The following is a 21280-nucleotide window of genomic DNA, read 5'->3' on the forward strand; positions in this document are numbered from 1 at the left end:
TTCATATTAAGACAGGTATTGGTGACAGATGCTGATGGTCCTAATAAGCTATCAACATATTCCTTTCCCATTGCACAACTGACCCTGTTGTGCATTGTGGTATTTCCACTGAATAACAAGAGAATTGTAATACAATTACAGCCCTTAATCATTTTGTTTCCTAGCCTCTTTAGGCAGAGGAGAGGGTTGAGCTAAGAGCCTGCGTGGCCCCAGAATGTGCATCCCAGAAGCTTTTGCTGTTATTTCTGATGGAAACTCCACACAATATGCTGAAAGTTGTGGCGTAATATCAGAACCACAAGAATTGGCAGTGGACTCCATGCTTTTTTAGGTGCTTGGAAGGATGAAAGGTTTTTTTTCCTGAAGACTTAATCTCTGAAACTTGTATCTTTCGAAAGGTGGTACTTTTTGCCTGCCTTGTAAAGTTACCTTAAATTGATGCCCTGTGATTATTGACCCTTCAGCCACCACACATGGTTATCACTCTGTTAAATGTCTCTTTAACCTTCACCCTGGCAATATAAATAATCCCAGCCTCCCTGGTTACTCAAAGTAATCAGTTTAACATAATTGTGAAGTGGAAGGGTTAAGTTCCATGAACTTCGCAGTGTATGGTTTCCAGCCTGACCGTCTTCAGTACTGTTGTGCCTCTCTCATCAGCTGATTATTTACAGAGATCACCTTCACTGGTGTCTGAATGTATATAGAATTAGCATTCTGTTACTTACTGTTTTGGTTTCAACTTCTCTAAATATGGAAGTTTCCCAGTGTCTGTTATCTTGAGAATTTATGGTGCAGTGCACACAACTTTCAGAGGGGACCTCACTAAAACATAATACTCTTAATTGAGAAATAGCAAAGCCTTCATCTAATATACAAGGTGAATAGATTCCCAGAAAACAGTAATATATGAAGCTCTGGTGAGTAATATTGCCTTTTGATTTTTTTTTCTAAAATGAATATCATCAGGAATGGATCCCCCCCCCAAATTTCTCATTTCTTTTTTCCCTTGGAGCAGACTCGATGGGCCGATTGGCCTACATCTGCTCCCTTGTCTTGTGATCTTGTGAATTTGTTCTTTGCTGTAGCTGGTTCTCTTCTGCACAACAATTCATTTGTACATTGAGTCACAGCTGCAGTCTTTCAGAGCTGCGCTGTGTGTGATTTCAACCTCTGCTGAAGGACTTTTCACTTGTAGGTCCAAGGCTTCATGTGTATATAAAATTAGTCTGATCTTGAGACTGATCCAGAGAGGTTTGCTTGGCCAGATCTTGGCAAGCACATTGGCTGCATGTTTCATTCTTAATTTAGAAGACTGCTTTCAAAGCTGAGCATTCCCCTTAAGTCCAAGGGATGAATATGTTGGCTGACATTTCTAATACTAGTGCAATGGCAGATGGAATTTAATCCTGATAAGTGCGCAGTGATGCACTTTGGGAGGACTGATAAGGGTAGGATATACACAATGATTAGTAGGGCCCTAGGGAGTCTTGAGGAACTGTAGGGCATCGATGTACAAGTCTGAGGATCCCTTAAGTTGGTGAAGAAGACTAATGAGATACTTGCCTTCATTAGCCAGGGCATAGAATATAAGAGCAGGAAGGGTCTGGTATAACTTCATGAACATTGCTTTAGCCTTAGCTGGAGTACTACCACACGATAGGAACAACAGGATTGTGCTGGAGAGGGTCTTCATCAGTGCATGTGCAACAGGTTTTCGCGTGATGGAAAAAGCCATTTGTTTCTGGCAATTTGTCAGCCTGTAATATTCAAAACCTAAAAAGGGAAACAAAACCCAAGAAATTTCACTTCGTAGTAGTCACTCTCCTCAGCTTGTTCTGTATTTTTTCAACTAGCAGTTTTCAGATTAATTTTGTACAGGGAGTCAGGTGGAACAGCGAACTGACATCAATTAATTCCATACGTTGTTTAATATTCATGGTACAGCTGAAAATTATCTTAAGTTTTTATGTTATTTAGTTTTCAAGAGGCAGGCAAATAACAGATAACAATAACTAATAGAACTGCTAGAATAGGATCTTGTTTTGATGTATGACAAAATAGTAACAATATATTCATTAATTCTTAGTTTGATTGTGCAACTTAGCATTTTTTCCCAGTGGGATATCTTTTGTCAAAATAGGAGGTGGGTAATCAAAACATCATATTTGTTCTGGAATGTGTATTATAATGCCTTCAGTGAAGGGGAGAAAGGTATAACACTTCCTGTAGAGCATGCTGCAGTGGAATATCCAATAATCTGTTAGTTTCTTCATTCTTCAACTTCTAATTTGTGTTGCAAATTGTTGCGAGTGTGAGCTTGTAGCAGGACACCTTGGACCTTGCTAAATGATGGGGCCAGTAGTGTATCATAAAATAGAGATTTAAGGATAAAGAAAGGATCAGAATTTATTTGAAACTAAAAGAGAAATTGGACCGAGAGGAAGAATCGAGATTCCTTTTTAGGGAAGTCGCAAGGTCAATTTACCCTATGCAGAAATGAGATTCCCTATGATTTTGGTTGTTTCCTTTCTGGACCAGAGAGCTTGAAGGGCATCACAGGACCATCACCTTGTCATTAAACATACCTTGCATTGTAATGTACCAACCCTAACTTTCTGCGTAGTCTATAATTTGGATTAAGTAACGTTTATGTTGCAAATGTAGCCTATTCTTGAAACCTGTGGGAAGGTTGACCATAATATACAATTTTAGCAAAACTAACAATAAAGTGGTGTTTCTGCCTTTTACAGATATTGGTGGATTATTTAGGCACTAAGAAAAGCATGTATATTTTTTTCACAGCATATTTCAGCCCAAGTTTTTTCCCTACAGTGAAGAGAGAAACCACAATTTTGTTTGTGAACAGCTATACTCCGCCTAAATTCTGTTGCATATTATGAGTCAATTTTTAACAAATGAGGAGTCCCTAATTATTCATTTGGAATGTCGGCATAGATTTGTGTTCAGGTTTTGGAGTAGGCTTTGAACCCATATTCTTGTGACCTCTAAGTTAGAGTATTATGAAATAAGTAGCTGACTCTCAAATGAAGGAATGTTTTTATTTTGAAGTAGTAAACTTAAAATTGTTTTGTTCTAAAACAATGTACATTTTGTTTCATTTGCAGAATGTACAAAGGACTGGTTGTCAAGCTTTGAGAGGACCCATCACTCGAAGGATCCTACAAGGGATCACAGCCTGAGTGAAATGGCTTATTAGCCATAATGGAACTGGATGCTGATCTCAACTCATGCAGACGAGCCTTCAGAGGACTCGAAGGAACTCTGAATGGCTACATCCCAGGGCGTGGGTAGGGGTGGTTGCAGGGAGATATCATTTGTACCCTGAGTGTTGAGTGGATTACTTGGAGAGTCAACCAGCTTCAGCAATTGTACATTAGAATTCTGAGTAATGTGATGAAGCAGGTGAATAGTTGCCTTCTCCAGATGCAGGGTGTGCAGTAGGGTTGTTGGGAACGCAGCAGCACAGAATTGTAATCTTGTCTCTATTTGGAGATGTGAATATCTTTTCTGATCCAGAGGTGATGATTTTAAAGATTCTGCTACAGATTTCTATTTTCTCTTCTTGCCCCCTCCTTCTGCCTCTCTCATAACTTAGCAGCTTTATGGTCTGCTGATACTGTTTTGTGGGGCAAGGCTTAGCTCCCTTCTCTGGTGTCTACTTATTGCATCATTGCATTCTCCTGTTAAATCGTGTTAGCTCAAGGAAGGGGGCTTAATGCTTGAACTGTAATTTCTTTTATTTAAAGAAGACATTGAACCATTGACTTCAATTGAAAATTGCAGAAATCATGGATGCCATATTTCTAGCACTTCACATTACTGCCCTGCCAACTTTCAATAATTTTGGGAATATTGTAAAAGTATTTGCTTTACAAAGTTACTTGCATAAAACACAAAGTTATCAAATGACCAAATGCAATGACATGGATTGTGATGTTCTCTTTATTGGAAAATTTAACTGCTGTGATTTTCTGTGAACAATTGAGGATCTTTTTGCAAGCCTAGGGTTTGTCTTCCTCTGCAGAATATATTCACTTTCACATTTAATTTACATATTGTATAGTTCATATCATTGATATTTACTGGCTTTTCGTAAAGGTGTGGGCTTTATGGATTCTATTTTGGTCTCCTTTTGTTGAGGGCAATGATATGAAGCCAGAAAAGCATGTTTGACTTTCATGTATTAATAAACAATTGTGCTTGACTAAAATACCATCTATTGTGTTAATTCTCTTGCATCGTTAGTTTTCATTCTTTATTAGCAGGGTTTGCAAAGGTGGATTTCTAGATAGCAGCCTGCAGGAAATGTTTACCTTTTAGTTTGTAAATGCATTAGAGGTCCAATTAATGACTTTTTGATGCAGCTTTATTTCAGGTGTGAATATTTTCCACCAGGTGTGAGTATTTTTCACCAGTTGTGAAGGCCATCTTTGTACCCCTTGGCTTTGAGCAGCTTGGCATTGTGTACTTGAGAGTCCAATGGTTCACAACTCTTGTTGTCAGTTACAATTGAAGTCCATCCAGGACCAAGTAACCATGCAATGTGACAATGCAATCAGTAAATGTGTGTGTAGTTACTGTTGGGAAATTGCCTTTTGAACCTTACAGTGAGTATCTTTTTGAGCTTTTAAATAGTTTCTTGTTGACTGTAACTTCTGTACTCTTGTTTGTACTTCGGTTTGTACAATATAACTCTTCCTCTTGGTCCAACTGTGATGACTTGTTCTGGTATTTTTTGCAAAAGTGAAACTAGCACGGTTTGTCAGAAATAAAATAACATGAAGCAAAATCAGGAACACTTGTATCAGGATCTTGCCATTTCACATTACTGCCCTGCCAACTTTCAATAATTTTGGGAACATTGTAACAGTATTTGCTTTGGAAGTTACTTGCATAAAACACAACATTATCAAATGACCAAATGCAACAACATGGATTGTGAAGTTCTCTTTTCTTGCCATACTCAGTCTACTACCTGTTATTGAGTAGGATGAGTGTGAACTGTGGGCAGGTCCTGAAACCTTGGGTATTTGTAAAGGAGTTGGAGTAGTGTGCTCATGAATGATGGGTAGTTGATGGTAAGGAAAAGAGTGAACATTTGATATATAAACAATTTTGTAACAAACAGTACAACAAGCCGTCCACAATGCATGCCAGTTCTGCATTCTCAAAGTATTCATGAAGCGTACTGTATCACCTTCCAGCCTTCCTCTGATTATGAATCAAAACTCCCAGATTGAATAGCACTTTTGGGAAGATGTTAATGGTGAAAAGGGTTGAAAACACTCTTGGTAACAACATTAATGGCTTGTTCCTACCTCTCCTGACCCAAGTTGGCCTCGTCCTGAAGGATGCTGATACCTGACTAACCATTGACTGTTAGCACAGAACTTAAAAGGGTTTTCTCATCGATCTGTCCATGTATGGCTGCCTGCACCTGCACAGCGAAAGTAGGTTCAGTCCTGTTTTTGCCCTGAGAACAACTTTTGATTCTGTTGTATGGCACAAACAACAAGCTAGTTGGGATGGATTTGGTTCAAATATGACAACTCCAAACAGCACAGACAGATCAATTGTTATTATACCACTATCAAAACTAGTTAATATTTACTGAACCAGTCAATCTAGGGAGCCAAATCCCGTTCAATGAGGGTTGTAGACCATCCATGGGGTAGCACCAAATGTGTACCAATCTGGTGGAGATGCAAAGCAGGTCCACAGGCAGTTGAAGCATATGTATAAATGATTCCACAACAACCTGATCAGATTAAACCTTTGCATTCCTGCCCGATTCAGCTATAACTAGTGATAAATAATTGAACAACTAACAGCAAAAGGAGGAGGTTCTGTGAAGATCTGTTTTTTTCCCTGATGGCAGAGCTCAGCATAAAGGAAGATACAAAAGATGGTCTATAGTATTTCCAACAATCTTTGGTTAGAAGTGCTGAGTGGTGGACATATCCTGGCTTCTGAAGTTTCCCATCACAAGCAGTCTTCAGCCATTTTGCTTCAGTCCAAGTGATATTAAGACTGGATACATGTCAAGGCAATGGTTGTAATCCTGCCTATTTACGGGTCAGTGGACAGTGTAGGACTTTCCTAATGATCCTACCATTCACAATATTTAGCCCTGGATGTCCTATAAGTAAATTGTCAAACTTTAAAGTCATTATCAGGATCAAATCACTATTTTAACCATGGGCCTGAGTGATGGATTAGAATTAGGTGTAAAGTAGTGAACAGGAGTTGGGGTTGCAGTTATAGAAAAGGCAGTGAAGGAGAGGGAAGTGTTCAAGCTCCACAAAGAAAGTTGATGGCTTCAGGCTTCCAGTGTCACTCCTCAATCCATGATTATGGATCCCTCTCTAATATTAATAACCTCAGTTTATCCAAGTGTCGCTTGCCCGAGCTCCTGTGCACCTAATTCTCTGCTTAAATTGGGGCTTTATTATGTGGTTTCCTATTCACATTTCTATTTGTTTCCCATTTCAGGATTTTATTCTCCCTTTTTGGCACTTATTTATTCAACTGAGAAATATTCATCATGCATCACTGATCTTGTCAGCAGGAAAGTTTTTGCACCACCCTCCCATAAATCCCATTGACTCCTGTGCACCTCAGAATTGGCTGATTATAAAGAACCCTGTAATCATGACGTGGGGTATTTTCTTCCTACTCTTTGATGTAAGGATTAGAAAAGGCCCATAACCATTGAACTGAATTGAGCTGCCAGCCATTCACTGCTCAGTTTGTTTTGGACTTTTTTGTGCCCTTCTTGGCTGAATCTGAAAGTCTGAAATGAAAAGAAGGTCAGTTGCTTGCACCTCTGGACTCATTATTGAGTATGGCAGCAGAGCACTGAGGAGAATGCCTGGATGGATTTCACATCTGACCCCTTAGCTTTCCTCAAGGCTAGCTGATGTACTGCGACACCATTCATTTCAATGGGATCACAGGTACTGCAGAAAAAAGTGCATGAATAGTCTTAATGTTTTTATTTTTAATATTTAGGTTTATTTAAATTTACTTCTGCATTTCATAATTGTCTTGGAGACACTTTAAAAATAGTTCAAAAGTCTTTGATGGTCAAAGGCCAACAGAACATTCTGGGAGTGGGCCTCCGGACAGGTTGCCTATTGGCTGCTCACAGTTGAGTCCATCACAGCTGGTGGGATGCATCTCAGGTATGGAAGGTCTGATCATTCACTCATCCATATCAGGAAAGGTTACTTTTGAGTATCGTGGACTGTAGGCTAGATCTGGTATGATCGGGACTAGCAGCCTAGATGCTATGGTTGTCATGATGGTGAAAGTGTCAGCATTTGCTGTCATGACACTGAAGTGAGCAATGGTATTTAGACAAATGAGTTCATTAGTGGAGTGACTGCTGATATTTGGGCTCTTCTATTTTTGTTACTGATGAGTCTGTACAATCCAAGTGGTTATTTCTGATCACTTAATTCACGTGTTCTGTTATTCATGGAAGTAGTTTTATTTTATAACTAGCATATCTCGTGTGTTTTGTTATTGGAAAGTAAGAGTATACTCATTTTAAAACCACGAATGTTAACACAAAATACTTTACAGTGAGTGTATATTTTTCATTGTATGTGTGCTGGCTGTGGCTTGCAGTTCAGAAGAGCACCGTCAGCAGGTCCTTTACTAACTTCAACTTACTGAGAGTCCAGAACATAATTAGTGTCAGGTGCTACTACATCAGTACTGTGCTGCGTCACTGGTCTGCCTGTGAAGCCAGGCAATGAGGCCTAGTCTTGCTGGGAATTTGCTTCCACAATCCTTTATCAGTCAGGCCCTGTGAAGGCTGGGAGGCCCTCTTTATTTGAATGGTGATTCTCAGCCTGAAGAATGTGGAAGGGGAGTAATTTTTTTTTAAGAATTATTTTTCAGGTAGTTTAACATTAATGTTTTGCAAGTGTAGTTGATGTAACATAAACAAAAATTAAAAATTTTGAAATGGCTTCATAGACGAGGCAAAGCTGTATCTCCAACTTTGCCGTCTGCCAATGGCTATCAGGACGTTCCAGGAGTGGACCCTCGGGCTACACCATCTGCAGCCTAGATGCTGTTGAGGCCTTGTTGAGTATTGCTGCCTGACCTCTGAGCACAGGTTAGCAAAATCAGCCCTTCACATCTAATTTATAAAGTGTGTGAGAGTGGAGACTGCCAGCAGCAATATCAGGTTATGTGTCTAGTTCAGGAATATTCTGATGAATGGTTTTTTGCTTGCCTTGTATACTTCTGTCCCATTTTTCCAAAAAATGCTGAAATTGGTGGATTTGTTTAATATATGTTCCTTTATTTATATATCTGGTTTTATTTCACTACTTTCACGTGAATAGAAGTGTTTCTGAATGCAAAATGGTTATAAATCAGCAAGTCAGCCTGCATCAGTGGGAGGGGGAAAGTTTTTGTTGAAAGGCCTTCCATCATTCTATGGAGTCTTTTGATCTGGAAAGTTTGCTCTGTTTCGCTCTCCACACAGGCAGCCTGACCTGCTGAGTACTAATAAGATTGGATTTCAGATTTCCAGCATCTGTAGTGTTTTGGTTTTATTTTAAATGGATAACCTTGACATCAATTATGAAACATTCCCTGAATTTATCTTGGAACTATTTTGAAGTGCAGATATTCCGCTGCTTTCAAACCTCTTAGGAATGTAAATCCAACTAGTTACTAAAAATTGCTGCTCACACTGTGCATGTGCTCCATTTACCAGCAATTTAATCCAAATTCTAATTTTAGATTGTGCTGATAAATGGAGTATTTACCAACAGTTTGAGAGTAACCTGACACGCCAAATGTAAATTTTAACACGTACACCTGTTAAATTCTGTATGTCACTGTCCCTCCCTCCCTCCCCCCTCTTCCCCCTTCTTCCCCTCTCCCTCCCTCTCCTTCTCTCCTCCTCTCCATCTCCTCTCCTCCCCTCCATCTCCTCTCCATTCCTCTGCCCCCCAGGTTCCCCTGTTGTATGTATCCCAAACCTGTTCTACCTTTGTCCTCATCTATATATTTTTTCATTACATTGTCCATTCTTTATGTATCCTGCAGACTACCATCCCCTTCTCTCTGCATTATTCACTTCATTCAATTAGTCTGCTTGTCACACACACCCATTCTCTGCCTAAGTGTGCGTAATATCTATAACATATCTCTACCTGTCTGGTTTTCTTTCATAATCTCTGTGCCTCACCCTGTCTTGCACTGTTTCAATTATTCTTCCTCACTGTAAAATTAATCCCCATGTAGTTTTCCTGTTCAGAATTTAGATCAGAAAATATTTCAATGTTTATATTTTACCATGAATTTAAGGGGGAAAAAAAGTCATCTGTTTATATTTTTTGATACTGGTGCAGGCTGGAATATCGTAACAGAATTTACATATGCTTAAATGGTGGGTTGCTGGGAATTGTAGGCACAATTGTTTGCTGGGAATTGTAGTTCTCTGTTAACTGATAGCTGCAGAAGGATCTTGGGCTTCTCAGGCATTCAGAAATCTGCGGTGGAAGACATTTTTAGGTTTTAAACCAGAAAATTCTGCTGGGTAGGTAAGTTTTTTATTATTAATTTACAAATGTTGTACCTTCATGGACCTAACATATTGTGTTAATTAGGACTACTAATTCTTTTGTATGATAAATATATGATTGAGCCTATTTCTACATTGTAACTTTCAGGAATTTCTATGCATAACTTTTATTTCTGATAAGTTTCCTTGGCAGTTGAAAGTTTAAGATGGCACATAAATGATTTTGCAAAATAATTAAATGTGTTGCTTTTAATTTTATTGTCAACCTGTATTGACCGAATTCTCTTTATTTGAACTTCACAATTGGTTTTATTTCTGCTGATTTGGTACATTCCCAAGTGTACAAAGTGTATTGTTTCCTTTCCTGACTCCGGCATTTGAGGTGTACAACTCCAAAAGTTGCATTTATACAAGTGATGTTAAACAATTTTTTAATGGGCATTGAATTTATAGGCAAATACATTCTGTATAATGTGGCAAGCTGCTTTTAAAACTGCTGGTAGAAATGCACAGGGCTGGTTTGGGCCTATTATATTTCAACAGATGTTGAAACAGAGGTAAATTAAAATTATATTCTAATATGTATTTCATATGTACTTGGTTATCGAGTGTTTACATAATATTTGATAATTAAGTTATTTTTGAGCGATATAATTACCATTCTATAAAGAATTATTGTACTATTATCTCATTCATTTGGCATTTTCCCATTTTATCTTTTTGAAGCATTTAGCCTATAATTTTGCAAAACCTTTTAACAAATGTTATTAATGGTTGCTTTCAGTTACAAAGAAAAAATGAATAATAGAAAACTCCACATTTAATGACAGCTAGTCATATTCTGAGGGCATCTCCTGGAGCTTCACAAGATGTGGGAGGATACAGCAGCATCCTCTGACATGCAGACACTGATAACGTATAGTCAAGTGTTGCAATAGTTTGTGCAAAACAAGTTGCAATAAAAGAGCAAATGAGATGACGAACCTGTTAATATTCTTTGTTTTAGAATTAAGAGAGGCATGTTTGGGGCACCAAAAGCCTTCCTTACATAGCATCAGAGGCCCAATTCAGCTGAGAGGATCTGTGTTTAGGATCTCCTCAGAGAGCCTATCTGATAAAATCCCACCACTTGGTACTGCATCTCCCCGGTCAATCCATCATATGAAGTTTGAGCTCTTAATCATTAGCTGCAACAAGCTGAGTTGAAAATTTGGTGCAGCAATATGATGGAAGCTAATTAGGACTGGGGTTATTTGTGGGTGGCACGGTAGCAGAGCAGAGTGTGTTGCTACTCCACAGCTCCAATAATCCAGGTCTCTCCAATTCTCTCTGTGTGGAGTTTGCATGTTCTCTCTGGAAACTCTCGGGTTTCCTCCAAATGTTCCTGAGTCCTCCGTTCCAAAGATGTACTGGTTGGTAGGCTAATTGACTACTGTACATTACTCCTAGTGTAGGCAGGTGGTAGGAGAGTTGATGCTCATGTGAGTGTGAATTGGGAAACAAATGGGGGAATAGGTTGTTCTGATGGCCAAATAAGGCTGGAAAATATGAGAAATATGAAAATTATTTTTTTGTTTTATTTGATGTGAGCAGATATTTTAAAAAAAGTCACTTAAAATAATCGCTTAAAACTATTGTACAATAGGTTAATAGAATTCTTGTAATAAAGCTATTATTTTTATACATAATGGTTGATGGAAGTTGTTTATTTTTGATTTATAGCCTTTTTTTAATATAATGCATGTGAATCTTTATCTCAAACTGATTTATTTTGCTGAAATAACAGGCTGGGATGGTGCTTTATAGTGTTACCAGTAGCTACCAAACTTTGGAAACATGACCAAGTTTATTTTTAAGATGTCTTTTCCTATTGTTGAGCTGGTGTAGTATGCATGTTGAGCAAAAACACGTTGACCTCGGTGGCAGTGATATGAACTGTAATTTGAATCTAAAGTACAGTAGTGAGTATTGATCATGTGCAAATGGTAATTTATATCTCTCCAGATGTGTTAACTGACAGAAATAGCTTTCATTTCTCTACTGCTGATTTTATAGTTCTGTTGAGAATTGAATTTATATTTGCTGTTTTCATGTACTTCACTTGGTGGAATGATAATCAGAACAAGAGTTTATGCTTTTGATGCTTGCAGGTTTAATACAGATGCTGTTTTATGGCTACAGTGCAAGGCAGAAATGAAATGTATTCACGTAATGTAGCATTAATTGGAATCACTTCAAGAACATTAGACTTTTCTGACTAGCAAAAAAAATTTTGGCCTCTGAGAAAAGTAAATATGACCAGATACGTAGATCTTCCTATGCATTGTAAACAGAAAACTGTTTAATACATAGTTTTGGAGTGCACAAAGATTTTACTAAAGTTCATAAAATGGGAGAAAAATTCTTCGTGTAATACATATGTTGCATTGTTTAAATTTATGCGAAATGTTTCTGTCAATATATCAAAAGAAGTACCAAGGACAAATCTTAATCAGCATTATTCTGATTGCTGAGTTTTGATGCAAGTCTATTTACTACAAGTGGAGGAATCTATTTACTACATGAAAGGAGGAATTCGCTGAGGAATTAGTTCACTGAGGAGTTTTACTTGCATATGGCAGGCATGACAAATAAGTATTCCTCCTCTCTTACTGAACTGCTGAGCACCATTCAGAGTTGTACTGAACTTTGGGTTCAAATTCAATTCCTGATCTGCAGAGAATTAGCTGATCTGAATTGCAAGACCCAAAATAGATGTTAAAATTGGTCTTTGTACTGAGTTTGAGACCAACAAAGGGAAAAATAAAGGAGAGTTCTGCTATTGATAACTAAGCTGTGATTTATACATTAGATGAAACTTGATCAGTTGCAATGCCTTTTCAATGCTTGCAAAAATGCTTTGGCACAAACAAGGAAAATAGTTATTTAAGGAGGGACTGGATTGCTGGTATTTATAGAATTGTGAACTATATTAGTTGATGTCTTCAGGGAAGAAACAAAAAATGAATTGTTGCTTGTAAATAAATAAATTCAGGAGTTCCTGTAGATTTTTTTTAACCGAGAATTATTGTCTCTGCTACCGCCAAGAACTAATTAATGATTTGAACTGCCATTATTGTATAAATCTTTTTCCATCTCCCTTTTCTTTTTACCATTATCTTATATAACTGTGCAATTAATATAAATACAGTTGAACTGCTTTTAGTGATATCAATGTTCTGGATTGATATGCAAAGAATATATAAAAATTGTACAGTTGTACTCAATATAAAGAGCTATTGTGCAAGTTTTGGAGGGAATCAGATGGAGTAAAACAGGTATGTATTTAGTAAGAATTTGATATGCTTCATGATATTGTAAATGTTGTACACAATCTTTTAGACTTGCAGTATCTTGCACTTAAAAATGTATTTGTTCGAAAGTACAGAGAGCAAGAAGTATCGCCACTATGGTCTTGATACATTTGCAAAACTTGTGTTTGCAAACAATAAATTTATTGGCAAGCTTTTATGATCTTATGTGTCACAGTTTAGTCATTAATAGGCATATTTTTGCTTACCTTTTCTCCTCCCTTAAAAAAGAAAGCCAAGTGATTTTAAAAAAAAATTACCACATAAAGAGAGATGCAAGAGACTGCAGATGCTGGAATCTGGAGCAACAAACAATATGCTGGAGGAACCCAGTGGGTCAAGCAGCAACTGTGGAGGGAAATGAATTGTTGGCATTTTGGGTCGTAATGATATAAAGACTTGCATTTATATAGTACCTTTCAGAACTTGAGGGCATGTAAAAGCAATTGCTTTTAAGTACTTTTGTAAGAGTATTGAACTGGTTCAGGAAAATCATATTGAGCCATCTTTTTAAAAGCAACAGGGATGGCAATAAATGCTGGCCTTATCAGTAATGGCATATCCCTCAAGGTAAACTAAAAATCTTCACTGTGGTAGTTTAGGTAAAATAGCAGCCAAGTGGTGTTGAGGATAGACCCACAAATAGTAATGGGACAATGACCAGATGAACTTCTAGTGTTTCAGCTGGTATGCTCGGCAGGCTTCCCACACTCTTCTTCAAAATATTACTATGGATCTCTAAGGTTTAAGTAGACAAAAGCATGGTGCTTGAAGAAATGGTTGCCAAAAGTGAACTGATTTGTCAGGGCAGGCAATAGGCATGTGTTCAAAGAATAAAGAATGTGCAAAAGGCCTTTAATTTGAAGGAGGTCAATAAAGTGGGGAAGGAGACTTGGAGACTTCTAAAGGTAATAATAAAAAATCTTGAAATTGACTCACAAAAGCCCAGAAGGTTAGGAAGCACTAAAACAATGGTGCTGTGGTTCTCTGCAGAGGTAATTGAAAAATGATTCAGACATTTAAGATAAGTTGAATCCAAGAAATGAAACAGTATTTTGTTTTCAATGGTGTCTTGAAGACTCGGGTAGATATGGAATAATAAAGGGAAGCCAGCATAGTATTTTGGTGGGAGATAATTTCTGAACTATGGAAGAAATAGTGAACCAGTTGGATGCAGTGAATCCAAATTGACATTATTTATTTTGGCTTTAAACGCTGCCACACCAGACTAGAAGATATGAAGTTGGTAAGAAAATAGCAGAATTAGCAAAATCAGAAATAAGCAGGACTGAATGGAAGAAACTGACTGGAGGCCTTGCAATTAAGATCTCACATGGTGGTAGTTTATAAAGTGTGCAAATAATCTGGAATTAATAACCAGGATAAAAGTTTGCTGTTGATGACAAAGTGGAAAATGGTGATGGGAAATCAAACTAGAATAATATACTATGCATAAGAATTGTGAAATATGATTGTGAATTGTGATGTCTTTGATATCAAAGAAATAGAAAGTGTTTCTTTGTTCCATCCATTCAAACAACTTTTGTATATGGATAGATAGGGAGTAACATTCAACAGCAAGCAGTTCCTTCACTTTTAGAGAGATGAATGATAGTTCATGGTATTTGGGGCATTTCTGTGTGGGAGAAGTAGTCTTTACTTGGATTAGTATCAGACATTATCTAGAAATGAAAGACAGCAGTGTAACTGTGACTGGTTGACAATGAGTGCAAAATGTTACTGTAGAGGAATACTAATGCCTTGACTGTATTAACTTAGATTTGTAACTCAACTTTTGTTCATTGATCTGGGATCCATGCATCTTTGGAACCAATGGAACTAATGTAAGACTGGGTTCAAGTCTCAATGAATGTATTGGGATCTAGGCAGGACATCTAGATTGAAAGAAATAGGAATTGATCTGAGATGCAAAGAGAGGTTAACTCCAGATTATTTTCAACAAAGCTTGGTGTTAGGATCTGCATCCTGTAACAGTAAATCCAAGAGCCAAATCATCACATTTCTGCACACCCCATCAAAGGTTCAGCATTGTAAGTACTGCAGTGTTATTAGGAATTTTCCAGTTATTTTCATAAAATGTACATTGAGCCTAACAGCTTTTCAACTGTGTGATGTGCAGATCCTCGTGAGTATCATTGATCATTGTATTCACTTTCCATGGAGACATGCAAAGTGAATACAATAGAAAATACAACTGTTTCTGTCCCTCAATGATCTCTGTTCACTGTCCTTGGCAGTAGTTAGGTGCTTTTAAAATTACACACGATGATTATTGTCCTGTCAGAATATTTGCAAAATTATTACAAAATCCATACCTAAAGTCAGAGAAGCAAGGGTTTTTTGGAAGGTTATTTTCCAAAGTCAGTTGAAAGGGGCTTAATATCTTCAATGTTCAAATTACCCTTTTATAATTCACCTTGGGGCACATATCAAAAATAAACTTAAAATCTAATGTGTCAGAAAAGTAAACCAAAAAGCTTTGGGACAAATGTAAGATGAAAACAGAATTCTTGCTTTTAATTGTGGGGCCTTTATGGGAATGACAATTATTGTGCCTTTGACTTGAATCGGTCTTAAACTTTGTCCAGTAGGGTACAGCATTATTGTCTCAAGTGGGGCCTTTTACTTTAGCTCCCAGGCTATTAGATATTGGTAAGTTTTAAAAGGTATAAAAATGCATTCTTACTGCTAATGCCTTAGAAATGTGAATAAACATCAGCTGCCTGTGAAATCAGGTGCCAATTTCACTTGGTCAGCAGTGCTGTTCAGATGATTGTAGGCAATTCTGGAATGATGCAATTTGAGATAATGTGGAAGGGAAGATTGTGCTAGACTGCCTAAACCTTCAAGCTGTAGGTATCAAAAGTAGAAAATTAAAAATATATCCACTGAAAGCAGTACTCAAATTATTAACTGGGTTTTACAATTAATGCCCCTTCAAATTTTCACCCATTCTATTTTCCACATTTTGCAGACTTTTTAGTGCTAGCCCATATTAATATTTTTGTTATGAGTTAAATCCATGGGAATTAAGTATACATTAACAATGGTAACTTAAGTTCCCAAGGTTGTAAAATGAGAGAGAAATTCACCCCAATAGATTGGGGCACATCCAAACCAAAACGGCAAAAATTTTTAGAGCTGTATTTCTCCCATTTTTCCTTTGTTGTGCAATATATCAAAGACAGACTACCATTTAATGGAAAACCTTGCTTGTTTCACAATTATCTCCCCATACAATTCTGGTAGTTTTACGAGAACACACTGACCATGGATTTTCTTAATTGTAACCTCAAATTAAGACAAGCTGCCATCTTACCCTATTGCACCCAGGGTCATCAACAGGCTACCCATATCATAAAGGGAAGTTCTCTCTCCCTTTGGACATTGATGCAAGATACTCCATATCCAGTAAAACCAACAGAGAATGTGGGGACAGGGCTGGGAAAGGCATGGATGGTGACATCATCCTCAAAGTTATCCTTAAGCCATGTACAGGAGATCCTTGCAGCCTGCTCAGTGTTGGAGCAGGATCCCTTTGGATTCACTCAATGCTAGTCTACGACCCTCAAGATCCAGTGGATGCTGGACCAGAGTCTTCAGGGATACTGAGCTCAGGTTTCTACACATGCTGGGTCTGAGCACCAGGGATCTGCCTGAGTGTGGGCGGGTCTCTCACTGGCACTGATGGCATTTTCAAAGAGTTCTCTTCAAGGTATGGTAGGCTTTGAATTGCCTTCTTTGCCTTAGCCATCCTCCCATGTTTTACTCTTGTCAGAGAGGCACATGGAGGGGAACTTGAAGGATTCCCAGATAACACTCTCCAAAAGACAATTACTTTTGAAAGTGGATGGGAAGAAAATGTGTCCATCTTCTTGTCATGGGGGAGTGGGGGTTGTTTTCCCTCTGAAATTAAAATGTGAAATTTTTCAAAAACGCACTTTTAAAGTGCATTAACTTAAACACACTTAGCTAAATGGCTTGGAGTGTTGTATTAGAGTTTCATGATTATATTTCAGGAACAAGTGATCAGCAGATCGAATGTTGTATTTTTCCTCTTTCACTCAAGTAATATAACTTCATACAATATCCGTAGTTCTAAGAGACTCTGGTGATTGAGCCTGAGCTGCTTCCAGGATCTCCTGTTATATGTTGGGTTTGTAAGATTAAGCACCATGTGACTCTGAATCTTGCACCTTTTGGCATCACTGCTGATCCAGATGCATTCATGTGAATGGTTTTTTCTTCTAGTCAGGGTGTGGCACTAGATAACAATTCAGAGCAGGACTCTGGGCTGTGTTTCTTCTCTATTTCCCTTTTTATCCTTGCTGCACTCAAGCATAAGGACATTAATGTGAGTGTACTTTAACGATTGCTGCCCAAGCTAAACTAACTCTTTGTAGCTCACTGACCATGTGTGTTCTCCTTGATCTGTTTACTTCACTACCATACCAAGTGATACACATCTTTATAATAGTTGTAGATTTCTCAGCTGCAATATGTAAGCTATTTTCACACGTGTCAAAATGCATTGAGAAGTGAACATGCAAGATCCCAATTGCAATTCCCACATTAATACTTAGGAAGTGCAGGTATTTTGAAAAGTAGGAGCCAAAGCAGCAATTTTGCTCACTCAAATTGCTCACAGCCACTTAAGGAGATAATGATTTTGATTGAAGGATCAGTATTGGCCAAGACAGTAGAAATGTTGGCACGACATTGTTGGCCAAAGGGCTTGTTCCTGTGCTGTACTGTTCCATGTTCTAAATTCGTATTTATTATGATTGAGAAACAATCCATTTGGCCCATGCCAGCTCCCAGCAGTGCAATCTCATCAGTCCTGTTCCCCCTCCTTATTTCCCTGTTGGCCTTGCAACTTATTCTCTCTCATATCCCATCAGCTTCGCTTTGATTCTTTTGCCACTTACCTGCCCTAAAGAGTAATTTACAGTAGTCAATTAATCCACTAGCAGAAACCCACACGCACAATAAAATCATGCAAACTTTGGGCCCCTGAAGCTGTGAGGCAGTAATGCTAACTGCTGTGCCACGATGCTGCTTTGTATGATAATTCAGTTCTTCAAAGTAGTATCAAGGGAACTTTTATGTCCACAGTAGAATGTAGATAGAGCCTTAATTTAATTTCTCAATCAAAAGACAGCACTTCTGAGACTACAGCACCCCCTCGGTGATCCACTGGATCATGAGCCTAGATTTTTTTCTGATGAGGTGTAGACCCAGGTGTGATGCTCCAATATGAAACAATTTTGTTTTTGACAATTGATTATATCACATACATTAGTAGTCCCATAACATTGTTAATATTTATGATGTAACAAGCCTGCTGACTCAAACTGGAATGCAAAAAGCTTTCTAGACTGGAAAAAATATGGGTCTAAACTGGGCTGATTTATTAGGTAGATATCAACGTTCCCTTATTTTGAAGGCAAATGCTGCTCATTGTCTGTATATAATATTGAGTTGTTATGCTGCCTGATTGATGATCTTGCACACTAAGCACTCATTTTAAATTTTTCCTTTGGTCACCCAGTTTGAGTAGACTTAGGCAAGTTTGTTGAAGGAGGGTTGAAATTTGGAGAGGCATGCCTTCTCACCCCCCTTGTAGTGTTGCTTAGCGATTACTCAGAGGGTGAGATGAATTTGCACGAGTCAAATTGGATAGTATGAAACTGTTCTACAACACAGTTTTAATGTTTTTACTTGTAATTCATTTAAGAGTAAATAGCTTAGAAATAGGTCAAAAGCCCTGAGCTGCTCTGTCATGAAGAGTGGGTGAAGGAAATCGGATAAGGCCAAGTACAGGTCTGCTTTAGGTAAGTTACCTTTCTGTCTCAGCTTTGGACCCCTAACACTATCGTGGTAACCACCATGTTGCCTTCAAACCCTCAACCCACCTCACCTATCCATCTCCTGACTTCACCTGACTTGACATTCTTCTCACAGCATCTAACACTGTCTTCAGCTGTCATGGCAGGCAGGGGTCAGAGAGTCAAGAGTCTGAGACTGTGAATTGTGAGAGGGGGTCAGGCTAGGGGATGGGTGTATGGAGGTTGGATGAAGCTTTCGAACAGAGCAGGGTGGGGTTGGGTGTTGTGACTCTGGGTTTGAGGACTGGGAGTGTGGTGGTGACGAGGCCCAAAGGAAAGCAGGCTGGTTACTCTTCCATGCTGGGGTTCCACCCAAATTTGGTTCCCTGCTTAGGGAGGATTCTTTTAAGTTGTGCTGAAGCATGGTTCAAAGCCTGCTTCTGCTTGAGTGGCCTGTGCTTGCTGCAAGCCAGTCAACTGCCACTGAATATCCCAGAGGTCTGGTCTGGACATGCATTGTCGCTGTGCATGTCACGATCCACCATGCATTATGCTTCGGATACATAGATGACCCTGGAATAAAAATGATGGATCCTGTTATTGGTATGGTCTCTAATTTTCTTCAAACTTTTCTTTTTCATAACAATGGGATCAGGTAGCTAATTAAAAGAAGATGTTATGCAATCCAGTTTCCAGACAATATTATTTCCTTTGTGTTAATATTTGAAGGGAGTATTGTCATGTTCGTGCCTCCTTTGTTCCTTCCATTGAGGACGTATGTGGAAATGGTAACTGTGGATACAGTCACTGGTTAAGAGATTAATTGGGAATTTTGCTATCCAGAAATGACCCTCACTCAGTTGGGCTGTCTTTATCTACTAGTTGAATCTTGAGTTTGAATGCAAGCTGCAATTAGAATTCAATATGTGGGCAACTCATCCTGAGCTCCAGAGTTGCAGCAACTGGAATCCCTCAAGATTGTGCTCTTTTGTTAATTGCTGTTGTGTTTCATCCTGAGCAACTGCTTTTATTTTGTATGACAACTAATTTAAATATGAATAGAAAAAGAAAGCAGTTGACTGGATAAAGTAATTAAATATTCCACAGTAGTTACCCAAAAATACATCAGTAGGATATGACGTGTTCACCAGGAAACTACACCAAAACCTGAAAAATTCCCGACATAGTCCCTTGGATGAAGGAACAGAGAAATTGTGTAACCATGTTTGCTCATAATTACAAGTACATATATACTGACTGAGTGGACAGAACAATGACAACTTGAAACTAATTCGTATGGTCGTTGAAATTGAATTTGGAAACAAAATTTGGATTTCTTTTTGGCAAATGATAAGAAACTGGAAAGGAGTGAAGTAATTTGTGTATCCGTCTATGCATATCCTTGTGCATGGGCAGGTCAATGGAATGTTGGTCTTTATGTTAAAGATGTTGGAATACTAATGTGCAAGTGTGCTTTACTTGTAAAGAGCGTTTTCAGTTGCACTGGATTTACATGATCTGTATTTTCCTTGGAGTGGGTGCAGGGTAGGACACGGGGGGAAAAAAAAAGTGGAGCTTAAAATGTAAAATCATGAAGGCAGGTTACATAAACTTAGAAGTATGAGGGGCAATCTCATCGAGGTATTCAAATTGATAAGGTGATTCTTTACGTGAAATAAAGTGTTCCCTCTCGTGTGGAAATTCAGTACAGCGAACCCAATCTTATAGCTAGCATTTAGAAATGAAATCAGAAAACACTTTTTGATCTAAAAAGTAATTAAAATTTGGAACCCTCTCCCACAAAGAGAACAGATGCTGGGTCAATCTGAAATGTTTGTGACTGTGATCAATAGTTTCTTGGGTTATGCTTTTCAGGGTTGTAAAGCTAATGGGGACAAATAGGATTGAGACAAAAACAGAAGATGCTGGAAATACTGAGCAGATCGGGCCACATTAGTGGGGAAGGTAAAACAAGAGTTAACCTGAAAGGGTCTTCGACCAAGTATGTTAGCTCTGTTTCCCTTCCCACAGATAAGGTCTGGCCTGCTGAGTATTACCAGCATTTTATTTTGGATTTCCAATATCTGCAGTTTTTAAAAAAAAATTTAAAATAGGATTAAAGCATGGATTAACGTTGTCCAATCATAGAATGGTGAAGACGATTTAAGGAGCTGAATGATTTACTCCTCCTGTTCCTGTAGTCCCTTGTCATTAATCTGTATCTGCTCTACTGCAAAGGGATCAGAAAGCTGCAGAATTATGACAGGCAACCAGAATGAAGAAAAGGCAGTAAATTCAAATTCCATTGTTCTCAAACCAGGAAAAAAAGACAGAATTCCTGGCACACACACCTTTTGATTCCCATTTATGCAATTAAGAATACTATCAAGTAATTGGTAGTTTAACCACTGACTTATTTTGAGGTGTGGTGTGGGTAGGGCTTGAATCTTTCTGTTTTAACCAATTTAGAACCAATGCAACACCCCTGAAGGTTACTTGGAATTTTT

At 38.2% G+C, this 21280-nt stretch overlaps 1 protein-coding gene across 11 annotated transcripts in view; it reads left to right on the forward strand.

The window, feature by feature from the left end:
- Window positions 1-21280, forward strand: part of anks1b (ankyrin repeat and sterile alpha motif domain containing 1B) — a 609252-nt gene that overhangs the window by 37104 nt on the left and 550868 nt on the right. The window contains exon 1 of one of the 11 annotated variants that reach the window (XM_052034203.1): window positions 9532-9589. The exons of the other annotated variants lie outside the window; for them this stretch is intronic. The gene's annotated coding sequence lies outside the window, so the exon portion shown is untranslated. Of the gene's footprint in view, window positions 1-9531; window positions 9590-21280 lie in introns of those variants that run through there. 11 annotated transcript variants of the gene reach the window in all.

The sequence above is a fragment of the Pristis pectinata genome, chromosome 19 (assembly GCF_009764475.1).
Source record: "Pristis pectinata isolate sPriPec2 chromosome 19, sPriPec2.1.pri, whole genome shotgun sequence".
Taxonomy (NCBI): domain Eukaryota; kingdom Metazoa; phylum Chordata; class Chondrichthyes; order Rhinopristiformes; family Pristidae; genus Pristis; species Pristis pectinata.